This window comes from Dipteris shenzhenensis, chromosome 32 (genome assembly GCF_047967505.1).
Source record: "Dipteris shenzhenensis isolate YYH24624 ecotype China chromosome 32, Dip_SZ_1.0, whole genome shotgun sequence".
NCBI lineage: Eukaryota > Viridiplantae > Streptophyta > Polypodiopsida > Gleicheniales > Dipteridaceae > Dipteris > Dipteris shenzhenensis.
In genome coordinates this window covers 24,648,989-24,664,458 of record NC_141627.1, presented here as the reverse complement: position 1 = coordinate 24,664,458, position 15,470 = coordinate 24,648,989, and positions in this window count along the sequence as shown.

The following is a 15,470-nucleotide window of genomic DNA, read 5'->3' as shown; positions in this document are numbered from 1 at the left end:
TGATTGGATCATAAATTATTGGTTGTAGCAATATAGAGTTGTATTTAAGGTCCTAACCAACTATACACCTTTCAATTAGCTATTAGACTTGATGTAGTAGTGCTAATGGAGTTTCTAGTGCCCATTTTTGCCCATTTTAAGGGTAATATTAGAGCATAGACTAGGGGACAACGAAGCTCCCTTTCATCAGCTATAGCAATTGCTTGCATTGGTGGATATAATATGATTAAGAGCTCAATGTTCTAGGTTGTGACTTGGTAAAGGAGAAATTCGTGGTAGCAAGAAAGCAAGTAAATATATTGCAGTGGAAGGAAAAGGGAAGGTAGTCGAGGCCCAAATCAAGAGCCTCAAACCCCAAAACTATGTCCTTTTTAAGGGAGAGGGAAGTGAAGTCTCGATAGACTAGTGAAGGCTATAGTACCACCCAATGAAGCAAGAGTACTACCAATCAATGATGAGCCTACACCTGAAATCCCAACCTAGTCCAGAGAAGCCTATCGGGTCAGAGCAACCTATTAATTAGTCAGTACTTTAAGATTTATTAGATGTGGGGTGTCGAATGAAGAAGCAAAAGAGGGACTAGAAAGACGCCATCATTGATGGTAGTGAAGAGTTTAGTAGTTGGTCAAAGCTTCAAAATGGTGAAGAAGAAGAGAATGTTAAGTATAGACACTTTCATATATGTAAGTTTAACTTAGAAATAAAGATAACATCTTAGTTTTTTCAATTATGTATGAGAAATTTGGTGAATAGTTTGTTTTAATATTTTAATGGCAAATATAAACACCACTTTGATGGTGTGTATGTTAAATATTTTGTTTTAGTATTTTGGTGGTGAATATTAACTTGCAAGATGGTGTATATGTACACCACCTCTGTAAAAGAACTCTTATCTTCTCAAAATTTTAAGGATCAAAATTACTCTATGCAAGTGGGTGCATAAAGTATTAAGTTATTATTTTGTTTTAATATTTTAATGGTGAATATTAACTTGTAGGATGGTCTATACATGCACCATATCTTTGAGAGAACTCTTATCTTATTGTGTCTAAGATCACAATTACTCAATGATGCAAGAGACTGTGTAAAGTATTGGCTTCATTATTTTGTTCTAATATTTGAATTGTGAATATTAACTTGCAAGAAGTTTTATATGTACACCATCTCTCTATCTCACCACCTCTATATTTATATTTCAATTTTAGTTATATTCTAATTAGTTACTCTATTCAAATGGGTGTGTAAAGTTTCAAACAATATTGCAATATTTGTTTTCAAATATATGGGAAAAAACCATGGGATGGTAATATTCAAAAAAATTGGACTTTTGTTTAGTTCAGTTCTAAGATTGTAGTGTACACAAGTCCAAAAAAAAAGAAATGTTACTCCTCAATCTAGGCAAGTATCACTTTACCTCTCGTAATTATTGGGCAAATCCACAATAAGCAAGTGTTGACCAAGGACTATGTGTTGATCCCTGCCAATTGAATGATTTTGATTTCCAAGGCCTTAAATTTAAACTCCTATTTCTTGACCATAGTAGTTTCATTTAGTGCAATTTTATCAGATTCCTTAAATATTCTAGTATGTAATCTCATTTCAAGGATGCTTTCGAAATGTCAATACATTTCAACATTTAGTGACTCCTACTCGCCAAGGTCTCATCCTAAGCTTTGAGACCTAGAAACCTATTTTGTTATTGAAACTTTGGACTACTACTCCATCTTTTTTACAACTATAGCCTCCATCTATTTCATAAGTACAATCCTTAACCATCCATGATTGTGTATCTTTGTCTTTTTCACCCTCACAGTTATTGATAGACCTTGACGATGTATCTATATTGCCTCACTACTTGAAACCATAAATAGTTAAAACACATGCATCCTTAGACCATTTCTTGTAGGGAGATGCATACTACAAATGTGCAATTGTAGGCAGATGCATACTGTAGGTATGCTATTGGTAGGCAAAAAGCTCAATCAGTTTTTTTTCTCCTTTTCTATTCTATCTATTTTGAGTGTAAGGAACTTGTGACTTAATAAAATTCTGAGTTAGCAATAGAACTGAGCCAACACAATCTTTTGTTAGAGTGTAATTGTTACCCATACTAGTATCTAGTGATAAATTTAAAACCATGACAAGCTGATGGGAAAAATATGCTTTGGAGACAAGTCCTCAAGCAAATATTTATCCACTCCATGACTTTGCTTTGTAGGTTGAAACAAAGCTCATCATTTGTCTAACATTCGGCCAAAAGAGATCTAGTATTCCAAGTAAGCTGAACATATCTAGCAGCATAAACCCTATAAAATTATAGAGCACAATTGACCTTATTTGTTAGGAAATAGGACCAAAGAATGCTTGATATGACAAGAGATCTACCATTGCATTTTTACAAAAACAAATTTGAAGTTTTGAAAGTGTGTCACCATATTTAAAGCTATTTGCCATTGGTATTTAAGCTGCAGTTGAGGTGTCAATTAAGAATTTGATAGTCTCCCATGAGCTCTTTGATTGCTAGCATTGAATCCCCCATAACTTTCAAGTGGGTGATTCCAATCTTTATTGCTAACCATAGTTTTGCAATGAAGGCTTTCCACTTCTTCATGTTGCAAGTGTAGCTAATGCCAATTACAGACCCTTGTGTGATGTGTCCTAGAGGTCTCTGAAGTACAACCCCAATCAACCCTTTACTGTGGCCCACAAGATGCTCCATCAAATTTATATAGTATCATCTTGTGACAAATCCACATGGTTAGCATACTCTTAGCATAGCATTTAGTTAAATCATTTAATCATTCAACACTTTCCTTTCCTATGCACAAAACATTCACAGAACATATGCACCTTACAACAAAGACTAATATTGAACACTTATGCAGAAAGGAAACTAACAATTTGAAAACTACAAATTGGGTTCCTCACTTAACCTAGTATAGTAGATCTTAATTTTAACACAATTCATATGGGTTGGAAGCATTTTCTAGTCCATACCTCTGATTATGCTAACACTTTGTGCTTGAATAGTTAGTTTAGTATTATTTTGTCTTCCAACATATCCTCTAAGAATTTTTCCTATTCATAGGCTTGGGTGAACGTATCATGCCAATGAGAAACCATGTCAATTCTAAAGAGGTCCTCTATAGGCCATCCAACTCCTCATTGCTTTGTTGTTCTAAAGCCTCAAGGTTCTAGTATCCTTCTATATTAGGATTGTTCTCTGTTACCCAATACTGAAGTACTAGCTACAACTTGGGTGGCATCATTCAAAGCTCATCACCAAAAACTATTGGTGCAACAAGAGCACGTGGACCCCTAAAGTCAATCAAGTGGCTCAAGAGCCAAAGAATGCTTATCAAGGCAAAAGAAGAGAAAACAACAATAGAGATACTTTTGTGGAAAACAAGGGCACCAAAGAAGCGAATGTATGCTATGGGAGAAGCAACTTGACATGCTAGCCAAGGCATCCAAGGATGTCAACAAAGTGCCCCAAGCCAGGGTAGTGATCACAAAGAAGGACACTACAAAATATTACCTCAAGAAGCTCTTGAAAGAAATGGGCATCCAAGGTGACCTAAAGAAGGGAGAGGTATGGTATCACACATGCAGGGCAAACGGCCACACGACAAAAGAGTGTTGAGTGGGTTAGTTCTATTCAATTTGAAATCTTTTGAGACATGATACCAAAAACTATTGGTACAAAAAGAGCAAGAGGATCCCTAAAGTCAATCAAGCGGCACAACAGCCAAAGAAGGCCTATCAAGGCAAAAGAAGAAAAAACAATAATATGTGCTACTTTTGTGGAAAATAAGGGTACCAAAAGAGTGAATGTATGCTATGGAAGGAACAAATTGAAATGCTAGCATAGACATGCAAGGAAGTTGACAAAGCACCCCAAGTTGGGGTAGTGATTGTTGGAGGCAGTTGTCACTATTTCATCATATGACATCACTAACTAGCGGTGGCATATTGTTAAATTTAACCAATCGGTTCACATGCCCCCCTTTCTGATCTCAATCCAGTCCTTTGGATCATGCAAATTTCATGGTTTTTGGAGTGTTGTCAAATGAAGATCATGCAAAGTAGTCTTTCTTGTGCACTGGGCTAGATCTTCTTTTACTACATTGTAGTAGAGGGATGTAGTGGATCCTAGCTAGACGTATGGATGAGTGATTGTTTTGGAACTGGCACCTCAGGATTCGAATGAGCTCAGTTGAGTACTTATGACCATTCAAAGAAGGAAGAAGAAAAAGAAAAAGAAAAATCTAAGAGGTAAGTTATTAGGAAAAAGTTGTTAGCAGGGGTTAATGTAAGATCCTAGTGGGGTTAGTGTTAGTGGGCTAAGTATTAATGTATTATCATGCTCCTCTACCAATCCAATATTTGAATCGAATGGGACATATATGGAATTCTCATCAGAGTATGTTTCTGACATGCAATGTTTTTCTTGCTATTTTCATAGGAGCTTTTCTTTTGAGTGTAGTTGATGGATTACATAGCATTGTGGCTTTTTTTTGGAGTTTTTTTTGAGCCCAATAAGATTTGGATTCAATCTAGAGCACTCTTTGTCTGAGTCATCAAATCCATTCAGAGGAATTTGACAATACATTATACAAACTCCTAAAGTGAGGACTATGGTTGAAGAGGTTTGTAGCATCTAGGAGGCTTCTAAGCTAGAAGGAATAAGAAAAAGAGGAAGGCAAAATAAAGAGAAGAGGATGATTCGGATTTAGATAGTTAATGGTGGTGGTAGTATGGGAATGTAGAAAAAAGCTTTGAGGGTCACAAGAAAATCATCCGAACCCCCTTTTTTTTGTCATCAGAGTCACCTTGCAATCAAACTCATCATTTAGAGTTGTTGGTGTAGGATCACTTGTTGTTCTATGCGTGGAGGAGTGCCTTGGGATACCGGGGGTTAATGTGTCTTTGACTAGCTCTAGACCTTTGCTACTGAGGAGATTCTTCCATGGTAGCAACGTGTTGTGAAGGGCTCTAGTATCTTTTATCACAGTAGGTCCTTAGGGATCTACTCCATTTTTATGAGTAGGTGGTTGTGGATCGATTGCTATGGAGTTGGGCTGAATGTCGTAGTGAAGGATTGGTTTTATATGTCCTCGTGGGAAAACTGAGATGAACACCTTGAACTAGCATTGTCTTGTCCTTTGTGGATGTTGTAGTAGGTTCTTGTGCTCCTAATCCCTTTTTAGGAGTGGGCTCTTGTTTAGCTACTTTCGGTGAATGCTTCATTATTGGTGTTATAGACTCAATCCTTTTAGGTCTCTCTTCTTACCTCTGTGGCTCTAAAGGGGTGAAGCAGACCATGATACAAGCACGAGAAGGTGGGTTGCCATGTTGATAATGCGTAGTAATCCACATTGCCATTGTAAGATCCTTGAGCTTGCAGTAGTCCTTTCCTTGAGCCTACTCAACTTCCATATTCTCACCGTAATAAAGTGACATATGTCCTTTGGAGCAAATGTTAGTAGGACCATCGTTCTCAAAGATCTTCTATTTTTGTTGAGCCCAAGTTGCTTCTGAGAAATTTGCTAGTGAAAGTAAATAATCATTCTCATTGGAGGGTTCTTGTGTGACTTCCATTGTGTTTGGCATGGTTGGTATGACACGTGTAGTTGTCATGAAGCTTGATGCTGAATTTTGCACTAAGGAAGGTTCTTGTGTAGCTTCCAAAGTAGATTCCATTTTTTTTCTAGCAGGTTCTTGTGTTACTACCTATTTTTTGGAGAAAGGTTCTTGTGTAATTCCCATTTGCCTTGAAGACGATGTATTGAATTCAATGTCTTTTTAATAGATTAGTGATCAAGTAGGTTCTTGTGTTACTATCTCTTTTCTTCAGACAGGTCCTTGTGTAACTACCCAATAGGAGGTAGAGGATGATCTTTGTGTGTGATCCGCTTGTATTGGCGCTTTGCCCTTATTCTTGTGAGTAGGTTCTTGTGGCTCCACCTTTTTCAAGGTAGGTTCTTGTGGTTATTCTCTCCAATCTTTGCCTTGATTTTCATAATCGATAGGCTTGAATTTGATGGTTACTTCTTATTTGTTGATAATGAAGATTTTAGAGGCTTGGGCCTCCATTTCTTCTTCTTCTCTTTATTTAGCACATTGTTGTTGCTACTTGAAGATGATGGAGGTGCTCTTGTTGCACTAAGTACCTTGGGTACCTAAGTATAAGTGTTTCCAAGGTAATATCCCTGAGTCTCCAGTAGTCTTCTAATAACCCAATAATTTTTTACTTTCCTTTTTGGATGGCGTCATTTGGTTCATCGATGTCAGGGTTTGCTGTTTACATAATGGGGTGGCTTTTGATGTCGAGGTTTTGTTGGAACCTAAATGTATGATTTAGCTTAACGGTACCCTTGGGCCTCTAGTAGATCCTTTCAGACCCCCACTTGCTTGGTTGCTCTTCTTCTTCATCTTCTTTGTTGGTGAGATGCTTGCCGAGGTTGAGAAGTGGAAGTGGATGTTGATGTTGATGCTTGAATGTTGGGTCAGTTGGTTAGTTATTAGCACATCTTTGTTGGGTTGACTCATCACCAAATAACCCTTTGCAAGTGTCTTGCATCCAACTTTTACCAAGAATTACGGCTGCCATCAAGTCCAATCTCGCCACTTCCTCTCTCATATGAGATTCTCCCATGATCTAAAATCATTTCATTTAGGAAGACAAGGCAATCACTGTTCTGAATGAGCCATGACTGATGCAGGGTGTTTGGATCTTAGAAGGAACTACTAGATGATATTCTTTGAGAAAGGATCAAAGAAGGTTGACTTTCAGGAATTGCAGTTGCTGATGCATGTAAATCAATATTTCTTTTTCCCATCTCTCAATACTAGTCACTTTCCCTACTGTAATCTCTAAGGGTGCATGATTTTGAACCATTTGTGAAGGTTTGGGGTCCATCCAGACAGCTTGTATGGAGGTTCAGGTAAGATAATCTTTGGAACAATGCAACACAGTGATTATGACAAGATTTGTTTGTTAATGATGTAACTTTGAAGGAACAGTTAGTTCGTAGTCCATTTTGTGTAGTTGTGTTGTTTTGTTTTATTATATGGTTTGAAAACGTTGAAAATTTTGTTTGTTTTCTAATAAATTCCATGAGAAATGAGTCTTTTCCACTCTTACTATCAATATTTTTCTATTGAATATTGCTTGAAATAGATTTCGAGATGTTTGAGAGCATATAATTTGTTTTAAAGCAAGAACCATCAACTTCATCAATCCTAGAACACATTTGGGACCACTGGGAGGGACAAGTCTAATCACATTTTTCTTTTAAAGAACCTTGCTCCAAGAATCAGGTACTGTTCATTCATGTAGTTTTAGAATGTTTTTAGTTTTCAACTCAAATCAGGGTCTATCAGAGCAACTTGCATGGAGATTCAGGTGAGAAAACCTTTAGAACAATGCAAGACAATGAAAATAACGAGATTTTATGATGCAATTTTGAAGAAGCAATTAATTTGTAGTTTGTTTTGGTAATTGTGTTGTTTTCTTTTAATACATTATTTGAAGAGGAAGAAATATTTGCTTGCTTTAAAGGATACACTCTTACTATTGAGGTTTTTTACAGAAGATGGTTTGAAATAGATTTGGAGTTGTTTGGAAGCATATAATTAGTTTTGGAGAAAAATCAATCAACTTCAGCATCCTAAATTATAAGAGGGACCATTGAGGAGGACAAGTTTGATCATGTTTTTCCTTCAAAGATCCTTGTGAGGTATTGTTCATTCACATAGTTTAACAGTATTTGATGATAAGTAAATGTTTTTTTGAATTTGTAGATTTCAATCGTTAGATTTTGCATGCAATTGGGGTTTTCATTTTTGCTTGATTTGATACTTTTCTGAAACATGTCATGTTTGTATATTGTTTGCTCATGTCAATGTTACATTACATTAGGTGGAAAGTGCATGAAATCATGCAAGCCGCAGTGAGGCTCAAGTCATCAAAGCGTGCAATCTCATCGATTGTTGGATTGATTGGAGCATCAAAGTCAATGACATCATCAAAGGTGTCATTCGAGAGCCAACATAGCACCTCCTCATCCTCTCGGAGACCGGTTTCTTCCTTCACTTCCAATAGGGTAAGGTATTCCTCATCCTTAATCTTGATTGGATCAACCGAAGCAAGCTGTGTCTTGGTTGCTCCCTCATCTGGATAAGGTAGATGATGGATATGCACGAGTCGGATATGAAGATAAGATGACCTCGCTTTCAAGTTGCTCCTCAGCTAGGTTAATAGTATGCTACTCAAGCTCCAGGTCTAGGTTTAGCTCATCTCCTCCACCACTTATTTACCTGCTCCACCACTTGTTGATAGACCTGTTCCACCACTTGTTGATAGACCTGCTCCACCACTTGTTGATAGACCTGCTCATCTCCTCCACCACTTGTTGATAGACCTGCTCATCTCCTCCACCACTTGTTGATAGACCTGCTCCACCACTTGTTGATGGACCTGCTCCACCACTTGTGGATGCAGGACCCTCGGGCTATCACCAACATCCTCATCAAACTTGCTAATCGCAAGGAGAATGGTAAGGGCTGTATCTCTCTCGATCAAATGAATTGGGGAAGATGAACCATCCCTGATGGGAATAGCATATTCATGGAGAGAGATAGGGACATTATCCATGGCCCTACCTAGTTTCTTCTTGAAGTTAGCACTCTAGTCAAAAGAGCTCATAATATCCAATGAAACCCATTGGTGAGGGGAGTTAGCAATCATGACAGATTGTCCATGGATAAGTCTATCAAAAAACTGAAGAAAGGGATCATTAGGTAGGAAGGAGAGCGCTCAAGTGAGACTCAAAATGGAATTCCTTGTAGAAGATAGGATAAAACTGATCTGTACAAGCATGGGAATCAGTGGAAATCAGTGGATGAAATCCACTGGTCAAAAGCTTCTCTAGCGGAACCCATGAGTGTAGGAGGATGCTCGAGAAGGCGAAAGAGGAGGGTGTGAAATGCAAGGTTACTCAAGAGTGAAAAAGTAAAAATGTGAAAATGACCTTGGAAGTGTACTTTACAAAATGGGCATTTGTTGAGAGTTCACGCTCAACATCACGTGATCATATGTGCATAGCACTAACCTTATAGAGTGCTATAAAGGAAAGGGTTAGCTCCCCTAACCCTAACCCTAAAAGGGTTTGTATATATTCTATTTTTTCAACTAATTCTAGTGTACAGTTAGTCATTTGTGGTGTGCTCTCTAGCTGTGCCCTCTCTCCTCATCTCCACTCTTCTCCTCTCCCCTCTTCATATTTTGTTATGGTATCAGAGCTCCCTTGTCTTCCGTTGAGACATTGAGATTCTTGAGAGTGTGAGAGAGATTGTGAGATTGAGAGTTCTCTTGAGTGATTGTGAGATTCTTCCATTCACTTCCGTTGAGAGAAAATTTCTGTTCATTTTGGAAGAAATTCCGTCCACTTCCGTTCATTGAGTGTCCATTCCTTTGAAAGATTTCATTTCTTGAGAAAGAAAGTATTCCTTGTTTTGAGAGAGAGAGCCCATGAGATAGTTTCTGAGTTTATTGAGAGAAAGATATGCTCTAGCTTGATTCTAGGGAGTGTGAGGGAGAGAAGTTAGATCTGTAGCTTCTCGGCCAACAACCCTCCTTCAACGGGCTCTTCAACTACGGCCTTCTCCAGCAGCAATGCATGTAGCTCATGTAGAGAGTGCTGACTTCCAACAAAACGTGCCCAAACGGCTGGCAAACAGTGACTTGGCGAGCTCCTGAGCCCACAGGCTTCCTACTCCAAAGCTCTTCGTCGCCAATGGGATACTCCATAGCCCCTCTATGCCTGTTTCTTTAGCCCAAATGAGGCCACACAACGAGTGACTCTGCCATCTTCGCGGTTCCCTACGCCCCCAAAGCTCACCACAGCACACGGTCGACCTCCAATAGCTCCGTGCACCGACGACGACCGCAGCAGCAGCCCTACAACCGACCGAACGGCTTCAAGCGACCTTATGCAAGCTCTACGGCAAACGAAGTAGTTGCTGGCCGACGCGTAGTAGTTGCCTCCAGTGGACGGTCGCATTTGCAGCCACAGGCTGTGTTGAGGCTCCAGCTACTAGCTCCTAGCTACAACAAGCTTACGCTCCAACGAAGCGCCATCGACTAGCAACTCGCCACCGATCGACGGCCTCTCCAAACGGGCTCCCTCCAGCGCATTGCCGCCTCGAACAAGCCTCAAAGGCGCCGCCACACGGGTTGCAGCTCTCTCTTCTGCAAAGCGTTCATTAACGGGCCGCCTCCATCGACGGAGAAGACGACGGAATCCAGAAGATTCCATCCGAATCTTTCTAGATTCCGGCTTCCCACAGCGTGACACGTGGCCCGTGCGCCACGTCAGCTAATCCTATCTGCCACGTCATCTTATCTGCCACGTGTCTTATCATCTGCCACGTCATCAACCAATCCTATCTGCCACGTCAGCAGCGCCACGTAAGTAGGCCACGTCATCACCGACTGCCACGTCAGCACCGACTGCCACATCAGCACCGACTGCCACATCACCTGCCACGTCATCAGTGACACATCATCAGCCACGTCACCTGCCACATCATCAGTGACACGTCATCAGCCACGTCACCTACCATGTCATCAGTGACACGTCATCAGGCCACGTCATCTGCCACGTCATCTAGCCACGTCATCTGTGCCACGTCATCTGGCCACGTCATCTGTGCCACGTCACTTGTGCCACGTCATCTGTGCCACGTCATCATTGCCACGTCATTAGTGCCACGTCATCAGTGACACCTCAGCACTGCCACCTCAGCATAGAGCTTCACTGGCACACCTCTTGCTAAGCACAGTGCCACATCATCACTGCATGTGACTCACAGTGACACATCATCATTGAGCACCATTTGCACTCCTTTTGCCCCTCCACCTAGATCAAGTCATATCTCTTGATCCAGGAAGAATTTGAGGGTGCTCCAAAAAGGAAAGTCGCTCGATTTTTTGTGCTCTACGCGCTCGTTACATCACACACACATTTTGGCGCAAGTTACACTCACATTTGAGCCTCGCCGACAAAACCACTTCCTTCACGCACATTTGCCTCTACATTGACGCATCTGACCCAGCACTTAAAAGGAACAAAGGAAAAGGAATTATTTGCTGCTCTTTCATCGATCGACGGTTGGTTTAAATCTAGATCAGAGTAGACTAGATCGCCATAGAGGGGACGCTTTGAATTCCCCAAGTTGCCAATCTAAGCCATGCCCGAAATTCCCGACTAGTACCTACTCGGAGTCAGTCCATACGCTCACATCCGATTTCACATCATTGCATTACCTGAAACCTTACGTTCATCAGTTCAGTGAGCAGACTTCAGAGTTCAGAGGCATTGCAGATTGATTCAGTGGGCAGATAGCACTTGATTTCACACACACATGCCACCATTATAAAGCCTATTTGGCTATCTCACGGCATCGTGCACATCATTTTTCAGCCTTGTAAAGCCTCTTGGCTATTCCCGGCATCATTGCCACAAGCCTTGTAACATAGCCCAGATCTTATTTATTGCAGTTCTATCTTCACCGACGGTACAGAGATTTCACTTGGCATCTTCAGTGTATTTGCAGTTGATTCATACAGAGTTTTCCAGGACACTTTTTGAGTACATTGTTTGCACCATGTCGACTAGCAACCTCAATCTGGAGGTATCTGCTAAGTTAGACAACTCCAATTACGGTACATGGAAATACCGAATGGAGACCATTCTTGTGCTTCAGGACAAATGGGAGTATGTCGATGGATCCATACCTAGACCATTAGCCGATCCAGCCACCAGTAGCTCTACTCCATCTGTTGTCACCGCACCAGCAACGGGATCTACATCGGGATCTACATCTACACAAACAGTTTCCGCATCAGTAGCAGATCCTGCCATTGCCCGAGCTCAAGCAGAATGGGATAAGAAAGACAAGTATGCCTATCACCTGATCAAGCAGAATGTGCAAGATGTCATGCTAGGACAGCTCAACACAGTCAAGACATCAAAAGAAGCATGGGATATGTTCGCAGCTCTCTACGAGTCCAAGAACACATCCAGGATTCTCACCTTGAGAAACCAGATCAACCAGAGTTTCCGCAATAGCAATGAAACCGGTCATGCTTATGTACTCCGCATCAAAGACTACAACAATCAACTTGCAGCAGCAGGAGAAACTATGAATCCCGCAGAAATGGTTCAAGTAATCGTGAATGGACTAGGAGAAGGATATGAGAATCTGGTCTAGAGTATTGCCATCCAACGGCAAATTCCAACACTAGAAGAACTTCAGTCAGTTCTACTTGGTGAAGAACTCAGGACTCAAGCCATTCAAGCACGTAAAGGTCATTCTAATGATCAGGCATTCACCGCTTCAGACAGAAGAAGAGGCAAAGGCAGAAACAGAGGTAGATCATATCAGAAAAGTGGTCAAAATCAAAGTCAGAATCAGCATCAGCATCAGCAGCATCCTCAGCAACATCAAAATCAGCAAAGAGGAAATCATTCCAACCGAGGAAGATTCCAAGGACGAGGGAATGCATCCACCAATGTGTCAAACATTCAATGCAACTATTGTCACAAGTTTGGACACTATGAAAGAGATTGCCGCAAGAAGCAGTATGACCAAGGCGGTCAATCCAACAGTAATAGAGGGAATTCCCGAGGAAAAGGAAATCATCGTGGTGGACATTCTAGTCACAGTCATTTTGCAAATGAACATGGAAATATGTTTCTTGCAAGTGAGGAATTGCATCAGACTGATACAATGCACCTGGACAATGCACCTGGACACTGATTTCAATCCCAAAGAAGATTTCAGTTATCAAGTCGACCAAGTGGAACAGGATCCTTGGTACATAGACAGCGGTGCATCATCTCATATGACAAATCATCAGGAATGGTTCACAGAAATGAAGCCATTAGAAGGTCAAAAGAATGTCATCTATACAACAGACAATACACCGAATCCGGTTCAAGGGACAGGTGTTATCCCTATGAATAATTTCACTGGTACAAAAGGATTAGTCAAAGATGTGCTCTATGTTCCGAAGCTCAGCAAGAACCTTTTGTCAGTAGGTCAAATGACGGAACACAACTACAAAGTCATCTTCGACGGTGATGAATGCACTATCAGAGACAAATCCAAAAGAGGTCAGCTAGTAGCAAAAGGTGTCAAGGAAGGACGCTTATACAGGATGCTAGCTACAGTACCAGATAAACATGCCATGTCAGCTCAAATGCAACAGATGCCACTCTCTGCAAAATGGCATAAGAGATATGGTCATGTCAACTTCAAGTACTTGTTAGATCTAAGGAATCAAAATATGGCAATTGGGATTCCGAAGCTACAGTTTCTTGGAAAGGTTTGTGAAGCATGCTGCTTCGGCAAACAAAAGCGAACCAACTTTGTCAGAAGTACCTCTCGTGCACGAGGTATTCTTGATTTGATTCATACAGATGTATGGGGTTATGCCCAGACCCGCAGCATCAATGGTTCACTTTATTACTTGACCTTCATCGACGACTACAGCAGATATTGTTGGGTCTACTTTCTGAAAGAGAAATCTGAAGTGTTTGCCAGATTTCAAGAATTTAAAGCCATGGTAGAAAACCAGACAGGCAGAAAGATCAAGGTCATGAGATCAGACAGAGGAGGTGAATACATGTCTTCAGCCTTCATGAACTTTTGCAAAACTCACGGCATTCGAAGACAATTCACATGTGCAGATACTCCTCAGCAAAATGCAATAGCTGAAAGGAAGAATGGGACTTTAGCAGACAGTGCTAGAGCAATGCTTAGTGAAAAGAATCTTTCGAATCAGTATTGGGCAGAAGCAATAGCTACAGCTAACTACTTGCTTAATCGGCTTCCTACCGAACCGATACAAGGTATGACTCCTTATGAAGCATTCACTGGACACAAGCCACGCATTGGGCATCTCCGCATATTTGGTTGCATAGCATATGCCCACATACATGATGATCATCGCAGGAAATTGGATGCTAAGTCACGCAAATGCATCATGGTTGGCTACAGTGAAGAAAGTAAAGCATACAAATTGTATGATCCCATCAACCGCAAAGTCATTATCTCCAGAGATGTAATCTTTGATGAGGAAACCTCACCTACACAGGAGATAGAAGCATCGACTTCACAATCATCTACAGAACAGGTTGATGAAGAAGAGCAAGAATTGCCAGCAACACCCCAATCAGTGTCACAGCAGCTCAGACGGTCTACTAGGGAAAGCAGACCACCAGCCAGATTGACATATGCTCAGAAAGGCAAAGCAATTCAGGTGGAAACCACCAACTATGCTCTTATGACTACCATCATGGCTACAGAAGAGCCAGTGTACTTCGAAGACGCAGTAGATAAGCCAGAATGGCAAACTGCTATGAATGAAGAGATGGATGCTTTGTATAAAAATAACACTTGGGAATTATGCGACCTTCCACCAGGAAAGAAGGCCATAGCCAACAAATGGGTATACAAAGTGAAGTACAATCCAGATGGCAGTATTCAGAGATACAAAGCCAGATTAGTTGCAAAAGGATTTGCACAACAATATGGCCAAGATTATGATGAGACTTATGCTCCAGTAGCAAAGATGGATTCCATACGGTTCTTGATATCACTAGCGACACTCAGTAAATGGAATGTGTATCAGCTCGATGTCAAGAATGCATTTCTCAATGGTTATCTAGACGAGGAAGTCTACATGCAACAACCACCCGGTTATGTTGAACCAGGACAGGAGAACAAGGTTTGCCATCTCAAGAAAAGTCTCTATGGCTTAAAGCAAGCACCCAGAAGTTGGTACAGCAGAATTGACAAGTATTTTGCTGATCTGGGATACATGAAGTCCAATGCAGATCATACTCTCTACTACAAAGTTCAAGGGGAAGATATTACTATTGCAGTTTTGTACGTAGATGATCTGATTGTGACAGGAAGCAAGGATAGCTTCATCCGAAAGCTAAAACAAGACTTATCTGTAGAGTTCGATATGAAAGATCTTGGACTTATGCACTATTGTCTTGGAATTGAGTTCTGGAGAGATTCAGATAGCACATTCATGAGTCAGCTCAAATATGTTGACAGTCTCCTGAAGAAGTTTCATATGGCAGATTGCAAGATTGCAGCCACTCCCATGGAACAGAGTTTGAAACTTACTAAAGATTCAGAAAAGCCTACAGTCAATGACAGATACTACAGGCAACTCATTGGATCTCTTATATATCTGACAATCACACGGCCAGATATTTGTTATGCAGTAAGCTCACTAGCACAGTTTATGGCAAATCCAAAACAGTCTCACTGGAATGCAGCCAAAAGAGTCTTGAGATACATCGGAGGTACAAGACAATTTGGGATAGAATACAGAGGAAGTCATCCACGGTTGCATGGATACTGTGACAGTGACTATGCTGGAG